The 25,878-nt window shown below is 48.7% G+C and overlaps 1 protein-coding gene across 7 annotated transcripts in view; it reads right to left on the bottom strand.

Annotated features, from left to right (window-relative positions):
- The window catches only part of Ptk2b (protein tyrosine kinase 2 beta), a 105,328-nt gene that overhangs the window by 52,383 nt on the left and 27,067 nt on the right, over positions 1-25,878 (bottom strand). The window contains exon 1 of one of the 7 annotated variants that reach the window (XM_013143439.3): positions 22,265-22,376. The exons of the other annotated variants lie outside the window; for them this stretch is intronic. The gene's annotated coding sequence lies outside the window, so the exon portion shown is untranslated. Of the gene's footprint in view, positions 1-22,264; positions 22,377-25,878 lie in introns of those variants that run through there. 7 annotated transcript variants of the gene reach the window in all.

Raw genomic sequence — 25,878 nt, 5'->3', positions numbered from 1 at the left:
TTGGGACAAAATAATGGAATTGGCAATCTTAAAATAAAGATACAAATTCAAATATTTATAAAATGGATGCACAGCCTATTTCCAGTTATTCATACTGCACTGGGCACTAAGAAAAGAAAATACAGGCAGCCACTAGATCCCAGGAGTCATTGCTTTAAAAAAAAAAAGTAAATGTATATGATGAGGACACAGTAAGATATTTTAAGAATGAAGGGAAGAGTGGGGTGGGTCCCCAGGTCAGAGATGGGCAGAAAAGAGGAAGCCCTGGGCTTGGTTTCTCAAGGGCAGCCACAGGTGGGGACAAATCTGGTGGAGAAGAGACTGTCCAATGTGCTTTGAGAATAATACGGATATAACTATATATAATAATATATATATAAGACACTATTATTGTGGGGACATATATATTTTCTAGTAGTATATTTAGATCTCTATAGCTATCAGTCCATCCATTCCCTAAATATCCATGCCATTTGATCTGCTGAGCACGTCCTGTGAGCCGGGTGCTCTATCCTATACAAGAGTGGTATCTCAGCTCCTTTTCACTTTAAGACAACCAGGAGTCCAGGGGGGTCATTTGAGAGGTAACCCCAGGACATACCACTAGGAGAGGGAGAAATGTGTGATAGGGAAGGAAAGAGGTTTTTTAAAAAGAGCTATCTGTTGAGGGGTATCTTGGAACCCCTGTTTAATCCTGCAGAGACACTTTTAAAAAGTCCCAGACAGAACACCTTCCCTTCCAGAGTAAGGGCTGGGTGTTTATACTGTGCTCTGTACAGTCATTGTCCCCAGTTTTCCTTGCCAAGTCTGTGTGAAAGAAAACGAAGGAAGGCCCTCTGGGTCACAGATCCAGAGCCAGAGCCGAGGAAGAATATGGAGGATGTGGCAATGAGAGAAGGGATCTGTCCCCTAAGAGCACACACTAAAGTTGGGGTATGAAACTAGGAACAGGAAACTATATACAGCTGTGTAAGTACCACTCACACAGCTGGTTCCGGCTTCAGCACCCAGCATCAGCACCCAGCATCCATGTCTTTTGGCTTAGTGGCCCTGGGCACCTATTTCTATGCATTAATATGCAGACAGGTCCTTCAGGAGACAGGCCATCAATGAGGCAGGCGTCAGAGGGAGGAAGGAAGTAGTGTGGAATGCACTGTCTGTCCCCAGGAACTAGATGCTGCTTACAATGAACTGAACGTGTGCATGCCCATTCAGTTAAAATCCTCACCCCGAGGTGGTGGCATTAGGAGGTGGAAATTTCAGATGGTGACTGAGTCATGAGGCTGTACCTCTCATCAACGGGATTAGCATCCTTTGATAAAGGACCTAAGAGAGTTTTGTTAGCTGCCTTTTTGCCATGTGAGGATGGAACAAGAAGTCAGCAATGTGTGCCTGGGAGGAAGGTCCTCTCCAGAGCCCTACTGTGCTGGCCCCTGATCTTGGTCTTCTTGCCCAAGAATTGTGAGAAACAAATATTTGCTTTTTAAAAACCACACCATTGCACTGGGCGTGGTGGCTCATATCGTAATCCTAGCACTCGGGAGGTTGAGGCAGGAGGATCGTTGCAAGTTCGAGACCAGCCTGGGCTACAAAGTGAGCTCAAGGCCAACCTAAACTGCATAGCAAGACCCTGTCTCAAAAAGACACACACACAAAAAAAAACCCCTCACACCATTCATGTGACTTATTATAGCTGCATGAACCAACTAATAGAAATCCAAGGGCACAATCCAACAAAAGCCCATGGCTGACTTCCTGAGGCCACGGAGGACCTGGGCACTAATGGTGCTGCCGAGTCATGCTGGTGGGAAGGAAGGGCTTTACGTCCACATCTCCAGTTTACACCACAGGCCCCTAGAGCATCCCCAGTGAGAAGATGTGTGCATCTGCAGCTTGGGGGCCCTGAGAGGTATCCCTTCAACCCAGCCAGCACCCTCACTTGACGACTAGTGGCTCCTGAGAGCACAGGCAAGAGGCCACAGCTGCTCCCTGAAATGCCCTGGGCAGAGTGTAAGAGAAGACAGTGACGTAGAAAAGGTATGCAAGCAAAACTCAAGGGATCTGGCTGGTGTGCTCTAGGTTTACAGGTCCCGCGTGTTAGGAGAAGAGCAGGAGAGAAAATGGAAATGTGAGAGCAGAGACAGGCAGAGAAGCCCATGGTGGGATGGAGAAGGGGATGGGGGAGACCTTCAGATGCTTCTGAGCCCCAGCTGCTGAGCTGGTGGTACAAGCAAAGGGGGTGCTTTTAAACTCGGAGATTCAAGAGATGTAAAAATGCAACCTGAATGGGATGGTAGGAATTCATTCACTGCTGGTGGGAATTCAGGACTGCATAGGCCTCCCGTGTCCTTCCAAAAGTAAGCACGTTCTTACCACAAGATCAGCAATTGCACCCTCTGGGATTTACCCAGAGGAGTAGACAGCTTATGCCCACATGAAGTCTAGGGATGCTGATAGTGTCTTTGTTCATAACTATCAGCATGTGAAAACAACCACAATGTCCTTCAGTAGTTGAATGGATAACCAAACTGAGGTATATCCACGTCATGAAATATTTCAGCACCGAAAAGGAATGAGTTGTCAAGCCACGAAATACATGGACGGACCCTAAGTGTATATTATTAAGTAAAAGAAGCCAACCTGAAAAATCTAAATACTGTGTGATTCCCACTGTCTGACCTTCTGGGAAAGGCAAAAGCATGAAGGTGGCAAAAACATCAATGGTTGCCAGGATTTGGGGAGAAGGAGAGGTGAAAAGTCAGAGCACAGAGGTTTTTAGAGCAATAAGACAATTCACTCTGAGGCTGTAGAGGTGGATACAGGTCTTTATATGTTTGCCCAAACACATGGAAGGTTCATCCCTGAGAGAGAGCTCTTGTGTGAACCATGCACTGAGTGACAAGGACGAGTCAATGTGCCTTTGCTCAATGCAGCAAATGCTGCTCTCTGCTGTGAGATGTGGCACACGGAAACCCTCGAGCTTGCTGTGAACTTAAAACTTCTCTGAAAATATCATCTATAAAGAAAACAGCACAACCATGAGTGTGGACCCCGCCTCCCAGCCTGACCAAGCAGGGCCTGGCAGCTAGGAGCCAGGCCCAACATGGCCATGCCAATAGCCTCCTCCTGACCTCCATGCAGCTCACAGAGACAGACATGCTGGGCATCACCAGGAAGCTGGAAGACGCACCTTTCCTCTGCCCATTAGCTCTTCCTGGCTCCATCAGTCACAGCGGCCTATGGGGCTCAGGTGGAAATGCTTTGATAGTCATTTCAGTCACTTAGCACCTACCTACGCCCCAGTCCAATGCAAGCCCCTTGGATCTTACTGAGCCTTTTGCAGTCACAACCTCTGATGTGGTTATTTATTTCAAAAATAAGCATTATTTAAAATCTCAAAAAGAAACACAGTGTTCTGCACAGCAATGCAGGGAGGTAGCAAGAATCATGAGGACTGTTGTGCAGATAGGGAAAGATACTCCTGGGCTGAGGCGTTTGCTACAGGCCTCATGCCTGCTAAGAAGCAAACTGGATCTCAAAGCAAGCTGGAAGCCACATCCAGAATTCCTCCCACATGCTTGGCTGCCTTTGAAGGAGGCATACATTTGTGGAAGAAGGAGTACTGAGCATCTCACAGACAACACGCAAGGACCAACGTGTCCACCCAGCATTGAATGTCCCAGCCTGCAGAGAACCCTGGGCCCCACCTTGCTTTGAAAGAATTATCCTTCCTGTGCTGTATCTTTGCTTTCCTGCAAGGACTCAGGGCATCTGTTCAAAGACACAGGCCCAGAAAGGTGGTACCCACATCTCCACCCATATGCTGCAGCTTACTGAAGGGCACCCTAAACTCTCATCAGCACATACAGATCTACGATAAAACCTCCAGGCTCTCCAAGCAGAGGAACTGAAAGGTAGTATCCTGGGAAACCCCAGCCACCTCTCCCCGCAGTCCCCTCTCACCCTTTGCGTGGTCTGCTCACTCACTCTGCCTGTGTTCTGGCTCCAGCTCATTTTCCAGCTGGCTGTAAGGCCCTATAGCTTAACCTCTCCAGCCTCACTTTCCCCATCTGAGAGTGGAGACAATGCTGCTCCACAATGAAATTGCATTTGCCACATTGCTTTTCTTAGGAGGAGGAGGAAGAAGAGAAAACATACAAGAAGTTCATTATAGGCAACAAAGCAGGTTGCAGAGCCAGTCTCTCCCATCTAGGCTCTTACTTGATTCAGGTTTTTAGTTCCAGAATCTTGTGTGACTATCTGTATTCCTATTTTTTTTTTTTTTTTGTTTTACCTACCAGTAGTTCTTTAGGGCAAAAAAAAGAGTCCTGTTTTTGCCGCTTTCTATGATGTAAATATCCCCACTATGGCTGATCTCAGGCTGCCAGCGGACATCATTGAATGTACAATATTCTAGGATGCTCCAATTTCTATTCCTCCAAATTCTTCAAAGAACTTTCCTGTTCCTCCAAATTTTGCCTGATTATTTGAATTCTCTCATCAATAGTTGGTCTCCGGTTTTGGATTATCATAAAGTGCTTGACCCTTAACTTGTGAATCAGAAGTGCTGTAGTTGTCTCTGGACATCCTTCCTGCCTCTTTCAGCCCCGATGTTTGCCCACTCCCGTGTCCTGGGCTACCCAGGTGCACTGCTCCGTGTCAGAGGCATCTATTGCTGTGGCACTAGTGAAAACCCTGGCTCCAAGCCATCCTGGGCTCCAGTTTACCTCCTAGCCCCCAGAATGCTGAAGTCCCAGTCAAAGAATAACAAACACAAGGAAATGTGCCCAAATTAAAACAGGAAAAGTTTTGATTGGCTACAAGAACTTCTTGGCCCAAACCCTGAAAAGGTTATTCGAGGAGGCTGTTCAGTCTCCAAGTGCCTCAGAACCTTCGGGAAAAAAAAAATAAACAATTGTTCTTCCAAAACGGCAAGACATTTACCTGCCTGAAGGGAAGGGAAACTGAAGCAGGATTTAAATCCCTGCCAGATGCCCCCTGTTGCCATGGTACTTAGTGCCATGCTCCTGGCCTGTTGAAGGTTTTGGGCTAGGGGGACAAAAATCATGGGAAAACATGATTCTTGCCCTGGCAGACATCGCAAGGCAATGCCATGTCTTGCTGAACTTGTACTGTGGAGTTTATATAAACAATCCCTGGTTTTTCAGGAGAATTCTGCAAATAGATAATAGCATCCTGGTCCAAGACAGCACGCTGAACCTAGGGAGGTCACCGTATCCTGAGCATCCCACTGGTAAGCAGCGGACTTGAGGCTACCATGTTGCCAACTGCAGAGTTGATGGTGAGAAACAGTCCGGTGGTGCAGCGTGGCAGCCTTGAGGACAGAGAGAGGACTCATTTGAGTGAGTCAGATGTGTGAGCTGCTTCGGTGACATCATGCTGCCCTCCTGACTACACTAAATACCAGACATGGACATCAGTGCTGCTATGTTTCAACACTATGCTTAGGGAATAACCAACGCCCTGCCATGGATGGGTCAGATGCCTGGAAACATAAGCTTAGTGGCTTGTACCTTGATGGCAGCCTTGACATTTGTGTGAGTCCATGGCAAAAGGGGAAAAATAAGGACAACGCAGAGAATGCATCGCAAAGCTCAGCGTACTGAAGTTGAAGGACAGTCTTTTATTCCAACACTACGCCTTCCACCTTTTCTGGATTTACAAGGCTCATTTGTTTATGAAATGGCAACCATGGTTTCTTTGGTAATGTTAGGAGTCAATTGTGCCACAGTTATGTTTGGGTAGCATGGAATCAAATTGAACTTGCTTTCTAGGAATTTTTTATTAGTATATGTTTGCAACAACAATTTTTTCAATGCCTGTGAACTGGTGGACGAAAGAAGTGGAAACCCACCGCCAGTGCACCTTCTCCCAAAGCTAGCCTGGCCTCAGAAGAGCAAGCGTAGGAGGTTACAGCAGCTCCTGTCTCCAGGGCTCCAAGGCTGCCTCTATGGCAAGACCCGCCCACCCCAGGTCCCTTCCTGCCCTGTCCATGCCAGCGCACCTCCCCACCCCGGTCTGGCCTGTGAAGACACAGAAGCATGTTCCATGGAAGGAAGCCCTGATAGGACACAGCCCAAGCAGCAGCCCCTGGGGTCCAGCAGAAGTCAGGATGTCACGAGAGGCACACTTTATTTCCACTCCATCTCTGAGTCACTTCCCCTCGCCATTTCCACATCAACAACACGGGGCTGCGCCCAGCCCCTTCACTCACTGCTATGACCTGGCCAGGCTCAGAGCTGCTTCTGCACTCCTGGGAAAGGCTGGGCCCTGCCAGCTTCAGGCTGTGCCTCCCCTGGCTCAAGCCTTTTTGGGGTCTGCATTCTACTGCTCTAGGATGCCCGGCCATCCTTTGGTTAATCCTTCTCTCCTTTCCAAGCATCCCTCCCTGTTACCTTGCAAAGGAAGGAAGCAGCAAGGTTGTGAATACCACCAGCTATAGACAATTCAGTGTAATTCTAAAAGCATTTGTTGAGATGCTAGCACACATACAGTTCCTCACCCCCACACCGATTACCCACTAAGAGCCGCTCTGTTGCCAGTGCCTGCCCACCCAGAGGCCAACTGGTGAGGGCTGGTTCTCAGGAGGGCAGCAGCTTGCATAGTCATTGTTCCTTAAAGGCAACCACTGCTCCTCGCTGGCTCAAGGCCTTGAATCCCAGCAGCTGATCAAATTCCTGTGCTCTCCTGCCTGATCTCTGGCTCCCATTGCTTCTCAAACTTTCAAAACACATGGCCATGCCTTGTTCTTTATTTGCCAATTCATGAATTATTTTTGGCTGGCTCGTTTTTCTCCTCCCTTCCCTCCATCATTCCCTCCTTCTCTCATTCCTTTTCCTTTCCTCCTTCCCCCTTTCTCTTCTTTCCTTCTCCCCTCCCCCTTCCTCCCATTCTCTTTCCTTCCCTTCCTCTCACTTTCTCTTCCTCCCTGGGTCTCAGAAGCCATGTCAGACTTTGGTGATAGAAAGCCAAACAGAAAAAGGAAGAGGGTCCCGGTTCAACAGAGACTCATTTCCTGGAGACAGGAAAACGATAAACCATAACACACATGCGCACACGCAGGCACAGCACGACATGTGCTCTAACGGGGCTGGAAGCTTGGTTCCAGGAGGCCACAGAGCAGGACTTGTCCGCTGGGCTTAAAGACCTTAGGAAGCCTGAGCCAGAGCCAGAAAAGCATGACACGGTGATGGGCTGGGGAAGCCAGCAGGTGAAGGATCTCTGAGAAACAAAACTAGGAGATGGAAACATGTTAAGGAATTTAAACCTCATCCTGTGTGAAAGCAGATTTTAATTTTAGAAATATAAATCTGGTGAGAGGATGAAGCACAGGCATGAGCCAGGAGGCAGCAGGAGTGGTTAGGATGAAGACTTGTACATGTTCAGCCACTGGCCATCCTGGGAGGAAATGCCTTGATTTGTAGCATTTGTCAGTTTCTTTGGTGTAAGTACTTTCACTGTGACTGGACCTCGCTGAGAACAGAGTTAGGGAGAAATAGGTGCCATCTGCTCATGACAGTTGGTTCTAGTCCAACACTGCCTGAACAGAGAAAGACCCTGGGCAGGAGGGCAGATTTCAGGATCACTGGCCACTAGCAGCCTCTGACCTTGGATATCCACTTGGTCCCTGCAGTGTCCTCACACTGCAACACACGAGGTTCAAGCTACACACAAGCATGGACTCTTCAGACAGTCCCTTCTCTGCTAAGTTCTTATCACTCTCTGGCCCCCTGGATGCTGTCCCATTCAAAATCACATTCTTTGTCATCTCTAAGCTCAAAGGAAACTCTCCTTGGACTTCTCCACTTCGTCATGCTTAGTCCTCTATGCTAATCTCTAAATCTAGCAAATCTCATTTCCCTGTCCGGGTGGGATGTAAAGTTGGTGGCTGCGCAGGGAAATTTAATGTCAGGATGAATCAATGCTTCAGTTGGGTTTCTAGATGCTTCCCATTTTCTTGAGAGCATAATGAGCAGGCCAGATGATAAGCAGGAAACTTTATAACCGTCAGATGATTGCTCCCCAAGAATCTGCTCCAATGTCCACATTACCCTAAGGGCAGGCTCTTGTTTTAATTGTCCTGTGTCTACATCTTTTAATTTGGTATCAAGGAGTTCATGGTCATCAAACACAAGCACCAAGTTGAGCGCTAGATGGGGAGAGGATCCTGAAAATCCTCACAGGCAGAGGAGACACACCAGGTTTAACAAAATGCAGTGTGTGAGAAGGGAGTAACATGACATCCTTCTTAAAGATTAAAGATAAGAAGTTCTTCCCAATTTGGGGTGAGAAAGATATGCTTTAGCAACAACAGAGATTTAAAAATGGAGTGAAGGCTAACTCGTCAGTCACTATGATACAGTTATCATAAAACATCATTGCAATGTTAAAGTTGCTAGAAAACCTCTAGAAAGGATGGGTGCTTATTTTCCTGGGCTTTGCATACACATGATCACCATTCCACACTGCTCAGTGGGGGTCAGAGCTTCAGAATCTGTGCTCCAAGGTAAGGGAGTTAAAGCCTAGAAACTGGGGACACTGACCCCCAGTGCAGAACCCTACAATCAAAGAGAGAAGTGGGTCTTGGGAATCGAAGATAGATTTGTGGTTTCAAGCAGTTCTGGGCTGCCATGTAGAACAGAGATCCAATTCTTCATCTAAGTTAAGATGTTTTAAAATTGCAACAGACAGAAGGAAATGGATTTTTACATTTGCATATAGTGATCCCTTGATATTGGCAGGAAATTGATACCAGGACTCCTGCAGATACCAGAATCCAAGGAATCTCAAGCCCCTTACATAAAATGGCATGGTACTTGCATCTAACCTAAGCACATTCTCCCATGTATTTGTTTTTTGTTTGTTTGTTTGATCATTTGGGTGTTTTGTTTGTTTGATTTTATTGTTTTGAAATAGTCTCACTCTGTAATTCAGGCTGGACTTGCACTCTTTATGTAGTCCAGGCCGGCCTCGAATTCATAACAATCATCCTGCCTCAGCCTTCTGAGAGCCAGCTCTGTGCCACCACACCTGGAACCTCCCAAATAATTTAAATAGTCTCAAGATGATTTATCCCTCATACAATTAGTGCTCCTTAAATACTTGCTTTAACCTAGTACCCAGGGAATAACAACAAGGAAGAAACATTGGTATATATGCTCAGTACAGGCGGTTTTTTGTTTTAGTTTTAGTTTTTGTTTTTTCCAAATAGTTTCAAGCCATGGTTGAATCCATGGACACAGAAACCATGGATAAAAAAGTCTGGCTAGACTACATATGGTGTCATTTTCTTGTCTTTGGAGTCTTGTTAGTTTGCCAATGTCACCCAAGGGGGATGTCCCTCCCAGTTTGAAAATGAGGAAAAATGACCAAGCCAGCTAGCTTAGGGTGCCATTGATGAAGTGGTAGAGGCCAGACCAGAACTCAGATCTCGCATTTTAACCCCGTGATCACAGTCCACACACAGCCTAAGCCCTGCTGGCGAGCCCATTCTTGTGGGCTCTATCTGTGCCCAGGGCCAGCTCAGATAAAGGCTTCTGTCCAACACGGTCCTGGAACTCTGCTTGAACACAAACTCACCGTAAGCTCATCAGTTTCTAGCCATGCAACCCTAACAGGAATATGAGCTTTCAACATAGTAACATGTGTCATTGTGATGGATACATGAAATCTTTAATGGATCTTGTGTGACACATTAAATAAACAACAAAAAGTGGTAATTAAAGAAAACTTCAGTTTTTTTTTTTTTAAGCTAGAAAATACAAACACAGTTCTAACAGCACAGGTGTCAGCTTCCCCATCCAACATCACTTTCGGAATAACGAAAACATCCCTTGAGCAAGCTTTTCCACCTGCCAGCCTCTGATCTGCTCCTCTTTGTAAATGCAGTGTGCACCCAAATTTTTCTTTACGTAAACAGATACCAAAACCACTGAAACAGTGAGGCCTCCGACCTGTACACAGAAGCCTTCAGCCTTTGGCCTTCATCTTAATGACAACTGGATAAAAACCACAACTTAGATTTTCCATCAAACAAACACAATGCCCCTGTGTATGAAAAGACCTGGGAAAATTAGAAATACATGGAAAATCCCTTACCAGTTAAAAATGCTAATGAAAACAACTTTAAGGAACTACTACAAACACATTGAACAAGTCACAAGACATAGAGAAAAGGAATCAGATGTTATGCTCACAGGTTTATAGCGAAACTGGCACAATTACCAGTTAACTCAGAACTGGCTTTCTGAAGAGCAATACCGTTAAATATGAAGTAACTCACATGTACTGGTCCAGTCCCCCAATTGAGGGAAACATACTCCACATATCTAAGGGGAGGGATGTGGGTCTTTAGCCCGAATATGTTCACAACTGTACTATTTGCCGTAGTGGAATCATGAATGTCTGAATAAAACCATGACAGGAGTGCTCAGGGTAAAAGCTAAGCGATACTGGTAATGATAAATGGTGACAAAAATATGAGTACTAAAAAAATACGAGAGCTAGTAGTGCATGAAAAGATTTATATAAAATGTTAAGCGACAGGGAATGGAATTTACATACTGATTATAACTATACATAAAAACATATCTACATTTAGAATTGCATTCAGCTAAAAGAGCTTGAGTTCTCTTACTGTTATATAGTCAAAAATACTTAGAAATGAGTACAGCCTGACCCATGAGTTCAAAGCTGGCCCCCTTTCCTACCCATCTGGCCTATTGTTTTCCTTCACAGTCTGATTCTTTGCACTCCCGTAGAACCCACAGAATGAGGCTGAGCTCGCCACAGAGCTAGAACAGAGGACAAGGAGGGACCTTCCAGTTACATTTCTGGGAACTGTCCATAGTCAGGCTCCAGGCTGAACATGCACAGAGCGTCTCAGTGAGACCTGGCAAAGAAAACCTGCCCCCCAGGAGGACTGAAAACAGCCCCCCTGGAGCCCTCCGAGAGTGGGGAGGCCATGGGATTCCTCGGCGCTCTGTGACTTTGCTTGTTGCTGTAATCCTAACACCCTTCCCCTTCCTCCAGCCACACAGATCTCAGTTCTGGGAAATAACACAGCCGCACAGAGCGTGTCTCCAGCCCCACGCTGGACCAGTGCTTTGTTTCACCATAATAACCACAAAGCTGGGACTGTCCTACTTGTCTCACGCATGGGACAGTAATTCCCAAAGGTCACAGGGCAAGCTGAGAACAGAACCGTGATGGTAATGGGCTTGGATGGGACTGCAGGCTGGGCTCTTTGCCACCATGCCCTTCACTGACAGCCAGCCTGGTGGATGGCCCAAGACTGGGCCTTGACCCAGAGTCACCCTTGGGGCACCACCCTCTGGGCTCTGGATTCTAATGGTGATAAATGTTCCTATTAGATCAGAAGCATAACCTCAAATGACCACGGGTTCTTCACTCCCTCCACATGTATGTTATGGGAATCAGGTATGAAAAGCCTGTGTTTCAGTTCTACCCCCTCCCCAGGGCTGAGGCCTGGCCATCTGTACTTTTAAACAATATCCCAGATGGTATACCATATATCAGATGGAGTTTTGTTAAGCTGCCCAGGCTGACTTCAAATTCCTGGACCTAAGTCTTCCTGCCTCAGCCTCCCAAGTAGCTAGGACTACAGGTGTGTACCACCATGCCCAACTTTGATATTTTAAAAAAACTTCATTGAAATTGTATATACTTGGAAGTACACAGCATGAGATCTTAGTATGCAATTATATAATGAGCTGATAATTACAATAAAACTAATTAACGTAGTCATATTCTCACACAGTTACCATTTGTAAGTGGTGAGAACACACGCAATCCATTCTTGGTGAACGTCAAGTATGTAGTACGGAATGATCAGTCAGACATTCGATCTCTAAGACTCATCCTACATCATGAGGATGTTATCTCCTTTGACTAACATCTCTCCCCATCTCCTACCCCAACATCCTAGGTGATTCTTCCACCTGGCCAGGCAGGGTGAGGGGCGCAGGGTCTAGGCCCTGGCTCACTGTGAGAACTGACTGAGACCGAATGGCACACAGCCTCTCAGCTGGAATCCGGGTCCCCTGCATTCCCAGGCACGGGCCTCACGGAAGGGCGTCTTCACCCAGTGCCTGGGTTACGACAGCCCGCAGTGGGTTATGATTCTCAAAGGCAGGCCCTCTCTGAGCATCTTATTTTTAGAGTACAATGGTGGTTTCTATTTTAGTGTTTCTTGTTACTCAAACCCTCTGTTGGGAAATGAGCAAGAAGAGAAAAAACAAGAAACAAAAAAATAGGTGATTTCAAATAGTGAAAGTTCAGAAAATTTAGGGGAACTTTGGTCTTTTCAACCCCCAGTTATTAGAGAGTAAAGCAAGGATACGCTGGGCTAGAGACCCAGAAATCCCCATTTCTCCAGCAACCTTCTGACCACCAAGCCCACGGCAGCAAGAGTCTTCTTCCTGGTTAGAAACTAAAGTAAAAGACACAGGGAAAACCTGCTGCGGGTGTCCTGGTGGGAACAGCAGCAGAATGGCCTTAGGCTTATAGGAGCATGTGGCTCTAGACCCAGAGCCAGGGAGCCAGCTGGGCAGCTCAAGAACGGACCCACAAAATCCCCTTGGACCATGCCGTTGGTGGCAAGGCCCAGGAGTTTGTGGTCAGAAGGCTCAGCAATGCGCCCTCAAAAACCGGAGAGTGAGCACGTAAACAACTAAACAAACATGAACAAAGTGAGATTTCTGCAGCCTCACAGCATACATTAAGTCTTATCTCCCCTAAAAAGCAATTAATAGGCAGACTACTTAGGTGTATTCAATTAAAGTAATATGAAAGCTCCAAAGATAATCTGCATAGCTGCTACACAAATGTGTCTCCATGGTTATGACTGAGTTGTATAATGAGGGGAAATAGAGAAGGAGGCGTTAAGACAGTCATAGTAGAGGAAATGAAGTTTTTCCTTTTAGTGCTGCCTTGCGTTCAGAGATGAAATTTTAAAGGATTTCTTTGGCCATCTCTTTAGATACAATTGACCTAAGCCTGCTAATACTGGGGGTCCCGCCTCTGCTTCTAGCCCCCAAACACTTACAACCTTTGTGAGCAGCCTGGGAGGATGGTGGTCAGAATCCAGGGTTTTATCTCACTGGGGCTCCTGGATGTTGGCTGAAAGCCTTTGTGTGGTACAACGGTTCCCAGCCCTCTGTTCCTCCAGCTCTTCACTGAGGTTTCCCAAGAACACAGGAAGTTAGAAAGAAAAAAAAAAACCAGCAACTGGCTTCTGTGTGGCTCACAGCAGACTTGAGGTTGGAGGCAGACAGAACAGAGCAGAGACCAGGGGTGGGGTGGTGTGAGGCCACACACACACACACACACACACACACACACATGGTCATAAAAGTGATAAGACTTTGCATTCTTAGGAATTACATCCAACAGACAGCCCAGAACAATACTCAGATAACTGGGGCAATATACCACATCCATCTGAACCTCAGTTTTTCTCATCTAAGTGAAGGGATCAGGTAAGAAGAATGATTTTTCCAACTATGTCTAGAGTTTGAATATTTTAGTTAAAGTGATGGATAGATCTCAGGAGTCCTTAATGCATCATTGTTTGACCTAAAATTCTTCAGTGTTTGAGAAACCCCAAACACCTCGCAGGGGCTCAGGGTAAAGCCACTCAGCTAGGTTAGATGCTTCCCCAATGTCCCCTGGGGAGTGAAATCCCTGGCCACAGGGAGAGTCCTTGCTTGTGGAGAAAGAGTTGAGAGAGCAGAGAAAAAAGATATGAGGGAAAGCTGTTGGGAAGAAAAAAAAAAAAAGATATAAGATACTGGGGATATTGGTGAGGGGAAATAGTAACTAAGCCTGTAAGCTCACTGTGGTGGGAACCAGAACTACTAGGGTTCCAGATGATTTGTTTTTACCCCTTTGTTTTCCAGATGAGGAAACTGAAGTCAGAGCTGCTAAGTGACTTCCAAAGACACAAAATTGAGCTCTTCGTTGTTGGGGAATCTTCTGCCAGAGTACAACCACAAGACCTGGGGATTTGGGGAGGCTTACTTCCCAAATAAATCCCATGCTGGCTGCTGGAGTCCTGGTGACCCCTCAGGGATAACTGTGCAGATGATCAAACTAAGCAGAAAAAGCCTATATTTTCCAGAATCTTCTCCACCAACACTCAACATCCCTCTGATCTCTACCTGGCCCTATCTATCGTGGGAAAGGCTTCTTCCAGCCTGAACCAATGGGCTCTCCTGTCCCAACACAGCTGTACGTCTTAATGGCAGCCTTGGGTAAAAATAGTTCCCTGTCATAATGACACATATGGTAGTTCACAGAACGCTGGCTTCTCTCCCTCCACCCTCTCCTTCTCCTCCTCTCTCTGGAGGTGATGTTGGCCCCTGGGCAGAGGGAAGACCATGGCCTAGAGAGGGTTAAGACCTCCACTCAACAGGAAGCAGAAGCAGAGCTAGAGGAGGCCTGATAAGCTCAACCAAAGGCAAAAGCAGAGCTGCTACCATCTGGGGCTGGAATAAGCACACCTCAGGAGGTCCTTCCTGGCCAGGTCAGAGCACCTCAAGGACCTCGAGTTTACTTGTCCACCAATTAACAAAGTAATGCACATATTTGTAAACTATAAATCTCTGATCCTTTGACTTCTTTAGGTCACTTATGCACTTGCATAAGTGTTTTGGTGACAGAGATTCATCTCGTTGTCAACAACCCATCCATCCACTTCTGGACCATTTTCGGCAACACCATAGGTTAAGTTTTCTACCACTTCTGCTCCCAAGTGCCAGTGCTGATGCTGGAGCCACCAGGCAAGTCTCATCCACCTCGCCCTGGTTTTGCACAGCCAGTCTGATTCTGAACCCAGGACCAGCGTCACCTTGAACCAGATGTTGGGCAGCAGGTTTTCCCTCTCTGGGTCAGCCTACCATTGGCCATCCATTCATTACTGTGTCATGAGCTGTGTCCCGTGAGGGTTTTGGGTTGTTCAATGCCAGGACCACCTGCTGCCTCCATGCATTTTAGAAGCCCATAGGAATCAGGATGAAACCTACTGACACCAGCAATGGTAGCTTGAAGCTTCAAAAGGCTACTCCAAAGTGAGACAAAGAAGAATGGCCAAGCCTGGTGGCCCTGGCTAGATTTGCCCAGCCCAAACATGTCCCACAGGCCTGCTTTCTGAGTTGGTGCTCATAGGATTTTAGGGTTCAACAGGCACTGAAGGTCATGGGTCCCTGGGTATAATCCATGACCTTGTAGCCCCTGCATGGGTCTCATGTCAGAGCTCAGTCTACTCTGAACTCTGGGCCCTGGTCAGCCTTAAGCTGAGATGCAGCCACAACTCCCTTGAGCAGCACAATGCTGGCTGAGCGGACCAACCTCCCACTCTGTTCTATTCTCAGCTGTCAACGTTGCTGTCATTTGTCAAGCGTCTGATTGCATGGCTGTGGGCCAGGTGAGGGGAAGGAGGAAGCCAGAACACAGGCTGCCCTGCTCACCACAGCAGCCCACAGCCCTTCTGGGAACAAAAGGTCACATGGGTAGAATACAAAACCAGATGCAAACAGACATGATATATGTCTTGAATGTAACACTGGGGTTACAGGCGCATCGCAATAGGCAGAGGAAACTCACAACCCCAGAGCCAGGAGGCCTGGGCTCTGCTCATTGTACCTACAAACTCATGAGGTACAGGTGCTACTGCACCCACCCAGCCCTCTACTGCCTGCGTGGGGCAGTGGTAATAACTTACTCACATGGACCTGGCCAGATGAATTCAGAACACATAGGATTTCGAATTGGAAGGAGCCCCAGACACCATCCAGTTTGGTGGTTTCTAGAACCTGGACTCCTCAGGGAAAAATCACTAGAAACACACAGCTGCCTGAGACATCCCATCAGAATGAGTGGATGGGACACGACTCTTTAACAGGAGTGGTGACGCAGCTCATTGGGAATGAACGGATGACAGGAGGTAGGCTGAGGCTACAGGGAAATTTTGCAGCTCAACATCTGGTTCAGGGCAAGGCTGGGACTGGATTGAGGTCACCTCACCACATAGTACTTCCTGGTTCTAAGAACCTGGGTCCTACGAGTTCCCTGTGTGTTTAGACTGGGCTGGGCTTGGAATCAGGAGACCCTCTCAGTTCCATCTGGGATTGTACTGCTGCCCTCACTGTCCTCCGGGGCCAGGGAGCTAGCGATGCTGCCGGCAGGGGCCATTTCAGAGTCCATGTTTACTGAGTGTTTGTGGACACCATGACCACTCCCTCCAGCTGCTTCCAACTTCATAGAAAGGAGAAACCACTGAGCCCCAGGGTCTGCTCTGCTGTTAACCACTACGTTTGAGCAAAGTGGTTCAACTCTGGTCCCTCCCTTCAAAGCAGAATTATGACTGGACTCTGAGGAGATTTCTGGCCCACTGATGGTAACTTAGGCCTGGAAGAAGGTAGGGAGACTAGCCCGTTGCTCCCCCCATTCCTTGGGGTGCCTGGAGAAGTAGCACATGAGTGAGGTCTTGTAATAATCATATTTCTAGTTCCTGTATTTGATACTTTGACACTCGGGCCCCTTCTGAATCTTGAGAGGACATTTTTCTGGAGCGAGGTAATCCCTGATGGCAGAACTTTCATGCCAACCAGCCAATCCAGTGCCTATACTTCCTACCATGTCCTCTGGGAAAGAATCATCGATCTGCTCTAAGCACCCTGGGGCAGGCACCCAGAGAGCCACTGCTCCCGGAACCTGCTGGAATTATTCACATCAGCCAGTCCTACACTTGCTCACCCCACCTCACCTGTCCCTTCCCATGGAAACTACAATAAAGAACTGATCCGCTGGGTGCTTCCTTACATGGCCAGCAGGGACACCTGTTTCTAGGAATCTGTGGGTATTAATCCCTTCCTCCACTGAGGGTGTCTTAAGGCACCTGGCTAATGCAAATCCCAGGTGCCCCCAACACAGGCTCGCTGTAGTCTGACCTCTGAGCTTAAATGGAGGTCCAGATCCCTTCCTGCCTAGCTTTTGTGAACTGGGCACAATTGTCGGTGTCTGTGCAGATGAGAGAGGCGTAGGAGCCCTGACTCAGCAGCCTCCATCCTGGCTGCTGCTCAACCTCGGCCCCTGGCCTTTCCACCTGCCAGAAGCTCTCTCTGCAAGCCCACGTGCTCCCTGCTGGTGGTCTCCGCTGGACGTCTGCCCTCTGGGGACACACACAAGGGGCTCCACCCCTTCTCACTCGATACCCTTCAGATCATTGAAAGCAGCGGCTCTGGGTTCCCTGGAGGTTTTTATTCTCCCACACACACTCCTGTTTCTCTCACTGTGTTCAGAACGGAAGCAGGGTGATTTTCACAGTTCTGTGGCTCTGGAAGATTCCATCCCTTAGGCACATCTCTCAAAGTCTCTCCTGCTTCAAGCCTGAAGGAGGAGGAAAGATACTGCCCTCCGTGAAACTGACTATTCCCAGTCTCATGGGACTTCCAGTGTGCGTGCTCTAGTTTTTAAATGGTACAAAACACAGCAAGCTAAGAGGAGTCCTTGCCCAACTGCCCTTCTGCTGAGACCCAGGAAGGACCTTGCCTGTCAGGCCAGGGTATGTTTCTGCCCGAGACAGTGACAGCAGTGTCATAGGAAGGAGGCCTGGCTGACAGAGGCCCAGGCAAGTAGCTACCTGGGCTAAAGGCTCAGATTCGGCTGGTCATGACACCCACGCTCACACGGCCACTTCCAAGGTTGCATAAGAAGCTGGAAATTCAGACTTTTAATATTAACCCCTGAATTTGTAAATGTTGGCACAAATTTACAAAGCATAATGTCAACTAACAGAAAACAGGTCTTTAGACCGGATCAAGCCCCAAGACCAGTGGTTCATTCTGTCTGTCCCAAGCTTAGTTGGGGTCACTGTCTCCTCCATGATGGGGTGGTTGCCCTGCCAAGCCCAGTGATGTCTTCAACTCTGCTTAGGGGCTGTGCTAGCTATAGCAGCTCTGACTGCTGTTCTCCATAATGGTTAATTTCTTTATGATGACCTGACTGGACACCCAGACATTTGGTCAAACATTATGCTTGGTGATCTGTAAAGAGATTTCTGGATGACATTCACATTGTGAAGTAAACCGAGTAAAGCAGATCATGCTCCCCCATGTGGGTGGGCCTCATCCCATCAGTTGAAGAGGTGAAGAAGACAAAAGGATAAAACACAGTTCCTTCTACCTCAAGGCCCTCCACACTGTATAGGACGCTGGTTTCCTCAGTGCAAACTGAAGCACTGGTTCTCCCTGGCTCCGCATAGAGGTTTTACCACCAGCTTGCTTAATACAGTTCCTCACAATAAATCTCTTTATACATCTTATGGAATCTCTGGGGAAATTTGGTCACTACGCTTCTCAACCAAAAGAGCTACAGCTCTGGGAAGGAAGCTGAAGACTTTATCAAATGAAACCACCTTTTTCTGAATCTCTTGTTCATTCACATCATATCGCTAGTGTCGAATAGAATAATCACAACCACCCTCTTTCCCTGAAAATAAGACCTAGCCAATTGGGGCTGGCATTTCTGGTCCCTAGTTATCAATGTCGATTATTTTCAGTTAGGTCTTATTTTCAGGGAAACGAGCATTTATGGAACTCTTATGTGCCAAGAGTGGTTAAGCATATCGCATGTGTATTTTCTCTATAATCTGCATAGCATCTGGGCCCCTGGGAGGACACATGGGTATCCATGAGACAGGTGCTGGGTCAGGCCTTCCTGGACTGGGAGCCCCCTCCTGGCCAGTATTTGGTATACAAAAATGCCTGACAGGGGCTAGGGATTTAGCTCAGTGGCATAAGCGCCTGCCTGGCAGGTGCAAGATCATGAGTTCGATCCCCAGTACCCCCCAAAACAAAACAAAAAAATGCCTGATAAATAAGATGCTGAATAGGAGAATGAGCTGTTTTTTGAGATCCATACTGTTGATTCCCACATTATAGGTGGAGCCTAAGATCATAGGGCTAAGAAAGTGGACACACTGCCAAGTCCACTTCAGTGCAAAGCCCATGTTCTTTACCCTACCCCCACCCCCACCCCCACCCCCAATGTGCACAGAAGAGCCAGGGCCTTCTCCATGGTGTAACCTTGACATTCACACCTAGGACTCTTTGGGACAATAGGAATGTCCCAAGTGCCGTGCTTTCACAGCTCAGCAAGCCCCAGCCCACCCCTGGACCCACAGCTCTGCAGCTGAGCTGTCCACTGAGGTTTCTAAAGACTAATTTGGGAGCCTAACCATGGTTTCATCTTTAAAAATAAGGTGAAAACCGAGAGGAAACCCACCCCAAAGGGCTCAGATCGCCTTCTTTTCTCAGAGCTGCTTTCAGGTAGCAGAGGAGGCCTGCAGGTCTGATGCCTCGGTGGAGAAATGAGACCACAGGGGCAAGACCAGGTGGACCACCGCTGGCCCTGGGTAGGAAGAAGATTTTGAGGCACTGTGTCTGACTTCTTTGCATTCTGCAGGGTGCTGAGTCTCTGCGGTCAAGCAGTGAAGTAGGCTAGCAGATACAGAACAGCATAAACAGAGGCAGACACGCCCCTCCCCAGGGAAGGCATAATGCATGGGGAAAGGGGGTAAGGAAAAGGATGCAGAAAGAAACTGATGGGCTTGGAAGAGACCAAAGCAGAGGCCTGGGCCTCCCTTGATTCTGATCCACTGTCTGATCCAAATGTGCTACAGAAGGACCAATAAGAGATGACAATTGGCCTCAAATGTGGCCACGCACAAGTCTATTCTTTTGCTCCTTAGTGACTAGACCCTCCTGACCCCAGGTACATGGAAAGCATCCCCAACCCAATTGTCCTAGGCTTTCATGGGAATCACTTCAGTCCACAAATACACTGAGTCCCACAAGTCTGCTTTGTGTGTGACCAACAGTAGCTTGATGTGTCTCTGTCCCCTGCAGCAGCAAGCTCACTTTCTGAGGATGTCAATGCAGCACTGCTGTGCTGATAAGGACATAGTAACATATGGGGGGCTGTGGTCAGGGGGGTCCCACCTAACAAGAGCTCCAAGAGCCTCAGCATAGAACGTCATCAGTGGGGAGCTTAATTGCCTCATCTAAGCTGGGAAAGGGTGGATCCACTGTTCCATTCCTTGATCTAAATCTGCAATATAGGGAGAACATCCCTAACCTGAAAATCCAAAATCTGAAATGCTCTAAAACATGAAATTTTTGGAGCACTGACATGATACCCCAAGGACATTCCACATCTGACCTGGCATGACAGGTCACTGGCGAAACACAGACATGCTAGAAATAGTGCATGAAATTACTTTCAGGTCATGTATATAACACCAATAAATTTCAGCTTCAGACTGGGGTCTCATCCTCAAGATTTCTTCTTATATGCCTGCAAATATTCTAAAATCTCAAAGGTCTTATCCCTAGCATTGCAGATAAGGGATGCTCGGCCTGTCCATGAACCCCTAGGTGGCTTGACATTGAGTTTTTTCCAGGTTGAAACGTTGGAGCCCCTAGCTCAGCACAAGGTCTGGCCTCAGCAGAGCCCCTGAGAGCCTCTGGGCCTTCAGGGTGGCAGAAGGAGAGCTACGGGACAGGGGCCATGGAGCAAGGGTCTTAGCGCAAGGCCTTTAAGGAGAGAGAAGTGGAGGCTGGAAAGCACGGAGAGGAGCAAAAACACAGAGATGAGGTTCCTTTCTCCTTTTATACGCATATCACAGCTCTGTTTATTCTGAGAAGCAACCAGCTGCAGCTCCAAAATAGCTATGCTGAGAAACGCCTCTAATGACAGAGAACAAGCCAGGCGGGGAACAGCCCTTTCCTGGGGATACAAGCACCAAGTGGCTAGAGAAGGGCGACATTCCCGGGGCTCTCTCCATTCCCACCTGCGGCCCACCTCTTCCCTCCAGCCCAAGGCAGTCATGGTTTCCTCCTTTGAGGACACCAGGGACCAGAGGGTGGCACTCCTATGCCTCCCGTGAGACAGGTGGTTTTCCTGGACCTCAGCAGCCTTTCCAAGTAGCTTTTCTATGAGGAGCAGAGATAAGGAGATGACCCAGTGGAACCCTGGGCCTGTTAGGCACCTGAGTTAAGGGCACACATGTAGGCATGGAAGATCAGGCCAGGCAAAGTAAAACAAGAAGACTCTTCTCCAAATTACCGACTGCCAAGGGGCCAAGATCATTATAGCAGAGGGAAGAGCTTGGCCTCACCTCAGTTGGGGGGACATGCCACAGCTGGGGGTCTACAGCCAAGGGCAGGGACAGTGACTAAGAGGGACTTCAGGCAACAATGGGTCAGGGGTGAATGGATCTGGGCCAGAGGAGGCTTGAGGGTGGGGGGCTGACCAAAGTTTGGTCAAGCAGGGAGTCCTTGTTGGTGGAAGAAAAGCAGGAAATGGTGTGTTTAGGGACACAGCTATCCCCTCCTTCACCCCACAGAAGCATCAGCTCTGACAAGAGCCCCAGGCGTCATCGCTCACCCCCAGCACAGGGAAAGGACTATCTTAGGCTACTCACCATCTAGCAACTAGGGCTCCAGAAAGGCCAATCCCATACCCGGAGAAGGCTAAAGGAACCAAAGAGACCCTAGCAGGAGCTTCCCTAGGAACATGACAGCATTTCAGGGGACTGATTCTAGGTGACTCAGAGGGCCTGTGACCCCTGACCTATCTGTCTCCCTGCTGAAACAGGTATGTGGCCAAAGCGGACAGCGGAGCAGGCCCAGACACCTGCATACCTAGCTACCCAGTCCCAGCACAGGCCCAACAGCGCCTGCCTGGATATTATACTCAGTTCTGGACTTTTTATCAAACTGCTTGGAAGGTCCAGCCTACAGCTCCCTCCTGTGCCCACCAGAGAGTCTCTGAGACAGGGCTGGGTGGCTTTCAGAGCCAGAGTGCCTGAAGCTGAGGCCTCACAGGGCAGATGGCCCCTGGTGCTGCTTCCAAATAAGTCCATTCCTGCACTCAGCTAAAATACATCTCAATGTTTGCTGCCCTCTTTTGGCCTCTCTTTTTCTTCTTTTTTTAATCTAGAGAACCTTACAAACCCTCTTTACAGCTACCCCTGCCTCTTTAAACAGAGCGTTTGAATATCTGGCAAGCCAGGGGCAGCCTGCCATGCGACCTTCTGATCGCTCCCATTCTGTTTTCCTCGGCTTGCTGTTCTCGCTGTTCATGGCCCGCCCCCACCCAGCAGAGCCACCTCCTCACCACAGAGACATGGAAACACCCACACAGACAACCCAGGACATACTTGGAGCCAGAGTCTCGGGACCGGTCCTCTCTCTCAGCCTCTATTTTGTGAGCTCGGAAGTTGCATAGGAGACTTCCTGCCTTTGGGTGATACAGGCTTGGTCACAAGAAATTTGCATATTGCGAAGACTAAGCCAGCACCAGAGCCTGCTCAGGAAATACCTGCCTTCCTGTGGGAGGTTAGACAATGAGGGAGAACACAGGGAGTTAGAAGTCACTGCCATGCCTCGATACCCACTCTCACTCTGGCATCGGGTCCGGTAAAATGTGGGGAAGACCAGGATCTGGCTAGCAGAGAGACTTTCTCAACTTAAACTGGCAAAGTTCATGAGCACCCATCTACAAGTTGGGAGATAAACTAGATTAGCTGAAAACAAGTATCTGGGAACCAGGGAAACTGTCAAACTACTCCTCTAAGGAAAAGCCCTGCCCACCATGTGGGAAGAGATCCGGGGGGTGGGAGGTGTCCAGGTTGGATTGGAGGGGTCTCTCTCCTGGGAAAGCCAGCTAATTTATGGGTGAGGCATGGGATGGAGGCTCCCCGGATCTTCTAGGCTGTGACTTGTGTCAGTCCAAACCAAAGGCTCACCTGTAGGTGACAGGAAGTAGAACACTGCTTGAGAGGTAAACTCGTGGGACCATGATATGGCAGAGGAAAGGGGACACAAAGTGGCTCGTATCTCCATGTAAACACACAGTGTGAAGGCAGTGTTGCTCGGAATCTCTTCCCGGTCTGCTTTGGGTGTATCGGTCACTGTCTTATCTCCCATCTGCATCCTCTGAAGGTCAGCTTTCTAGCAGGAAAGTAAATTACCACAGCTGCCCCAATGGTCCCCATCACCAGGGTCATCTCAAGTCTTTTTACTAGGTGATGCACCATCTCTCAAGGAAACCTATGGGGCTTCTTTACATGGAGGAGTAGAGCAGACCCCTAGAGTGAGGGCAAAAGCCTTTACTTTTGTCCCTGAGCTGTAGTGGGGCTGTGCTGCAGGGGTGGTCACTACAACAACAGCCCGGAGTACCTACTCAGTGGACAGACAAGAGAATGCCAAGGCCAGGAAGAGAGGATCAGGGAACTTCTGCGGAGCGAAGGGATGGGCACCAGCACAGTGAGGTGAGGACAGGAAGGGAACCGATGAGCTCCCACCTGGGAGGAACATAAACAGCAGACAAACCTCTCAAGGATGGAGAGGTTTGGGAAGAGGAGGAGATGGGCTGCCAGCAAAACTGTGAATAGGCACAGATATACTGGCTGGAAAGGCTGGGGTGTACTAGAGACTCGGCCAAAAGTATTGTTTTATAAAGGTAACTCAAAAGGCATGGGGTGGATATGCAGGGAAAGACCCTGGGGCAAATACATCAATGATGGCAAGAGAGTTTGGCCCAGGATGGAAGCAATGCTAAGGAAAAAGAAGGGACAGGTGAAGGGAGATGTCCCAAGGAGGAATCCACAGCCAACTGGAGAAGGAAGAGCCGTTCAAGTAGGGGAGGAGGCCAGGCTGGAGAGCTCTGTTGGGGCCATGTGTGGGAAAAGTGGTGGGAAAAGGTGGAAAAAGCAGGGAAGTCAACGATTTTTGCTTGGCAACAGCTGGAGAGTTCATGGCACAATTCTAGGAGGTCCATCTAGCACCGAATGCGGCATCTCCCAGCCCCAAGCCCCCTATCATGGCTTCCGCTGCCACCTCTGTCCTGAAGCTTTCCTTCTTGCCCCATAGTCAAATGAGCTTTTGCTCACTTTGTGGCACATCTTGCTTGTCATGAATGTGTTATTTACTCCTGGAGAATACAGGTCTCTGGGAAGCTGGGGACAGGATGGGACACACCTTTCCCCCAGCTTTACTTGGCACAGGACCTGGACTACCTGGCAGAGGCCATCTCTGACCCAGGAGTACAGAGTCCCTGCAATGTGTTCTGCAGGTGCATCGGCAGCACAGACAGACCTGCGGGCCAGACACATATCTGTCACTTGCCAGCCATGTCATAAGCATGTTGCCAACTATTCTGAGCCTGGTTTCCTCCCATGTAATATGGAGGGGACAGTGCAGCTGTTTCGGAGCTGTGGTGAGGATTCAGTACCAGGCTGGAGATATGCAGGATGCATGCAGAGTGCCAGGCCAACGGACCCTTTGGGCAGCACACAGATGCCCAAACAATGGCTGCTCTGTGCGCACAAGTGTGTTGGGAGCAGGTGACCTGGCTCTCTAATCTTAGCCCAGCGGCAGCCAGGCTATTTCTTCATTTCTGCCTCTGCAGAGCAAGGGAAAGTCATCGTGACCCACAGGCCTGTGGGTGGCGAAATGACCGGTGAGAATTCACGAAACATGTGTCCTAGAAATGCCGAGTGACTGTACCAGCTCAGCACAGTGAGACTGACCAGGAGAGCTGTCAGGGGTCACCTGGGCTACACTTCAGCCCATGCAGCCATTCCCACTTGGCCACCAGTGACAGGGGACTCACTACCTCAGCGTTTTGCAGTTCGCTCCACTGGTTTGAGCACTAATGATTACGGAGCCTCCCTTTCTACTCAGCCCAAATGCATTTCTCTGTGACATCCGGAGTCTGCCCAGCAGACACACATGCAGTAGACACGATTCACTGTCACCCCCTGACTTTTGTGCTAGAAAACATCTCAATTGCTCTTCTAGGGCTTTTCAGTCTACACAGACTTCCAACAGTTCTTACTCTGTCTTCAGGTCCTGCAACTTCATCAGCACTTCCCTGGAGACGCCAGCCTAATAAGGGCATTTGGCCAGTGACACATACTGAGCCAATTGCGTTTTCCAGTGTGAGCAGGGTAGGAGTCAGTGCCATCTCAGGGGGACCTGCCTGGGACACAAAAATTCCCAGCCCACTCTTGGGTGTCTGTTGCCCCACAGAACCAGGACACTAAAGCGCTTACTGGACCTCACTTCCACCCAGTGGCTCCAGAACTCACGTGGGATGTTATTCTGCTGCACACTGAGGCAGTGTCACCCTGCTCTGGCCAAATTCCTTTGAGAAAGGCACTGGGGACTCGGTGTCCTCCTAGCTGTCCAGTGAGGGGCAGGCTGCTGCTGCAAAGTGGCTTGGGGTAGGGCTGAGGGTGCCAGAAAAGCTTCAGTGGGGGACTGGTGGGGGTAGGGTGTTGGTTTGCAAGGGTCACAAGGTGGCAGGAAAGAAAGGGTGCAGGGAACAGGATGAAGTGACCTGTCCTGGTCTCTGCTCCTCCCACACTTCACAACAAGCACACGGGAGGCTGTAGAGGGTGTCACCCAACAACTGATCCCTAAGCAGATACAATTGTCCATCCTTTTGCAGCTAGGCTGGGGGAGTTGGTCAGGCGGGAATGGGAGCTGCTCAGGTCTGGGTCTCTCCAGGGTGAGGAAATATCACAAACCTGCCCCGCTGATAGGGAGCTCCCTATGAGTCACACCCAGGAAGAGGAGAGAACAGCAGGTTGGCTCCAGGGAGAGTGGAGAAAGGGGAGGAGAAAGGGAGATCTCTGAAGTGCAGGCTTCTGGCTTTGCCTGGGGCTCTGGCAAAATAATTGAGGCTGGGGGCCAGGCCTGGATTAGGACGGGCCCAGCAGGGATTGGCCAGCCACTGGTATTCACATGAGGAAGCTCTCAGGAAGAC

This window comes from Cavia porcellus, unplaced genomic scaffold (genome assembly GCF_034190915.1).
Source record: "Cavia porcellus strain 051 isolate PalLab524CR breed Dunkin Hartley unplaced genomic scaffold, mCavPor4.1 scaffold_24, whole genome shotgun sequence".
Taxonomy (NCBI): domain Eukaryota; kingdom Metazoa; phylum Chordata; class Mammalia; order Rodentia; family Caviidae; genus Cavia; species Cavia porcellus.
The sequence above is the reverse complement of the archived record's forward strand: the minus strand, read 5'-3'. Positions and strand labels throughout refer to the sequence as shown.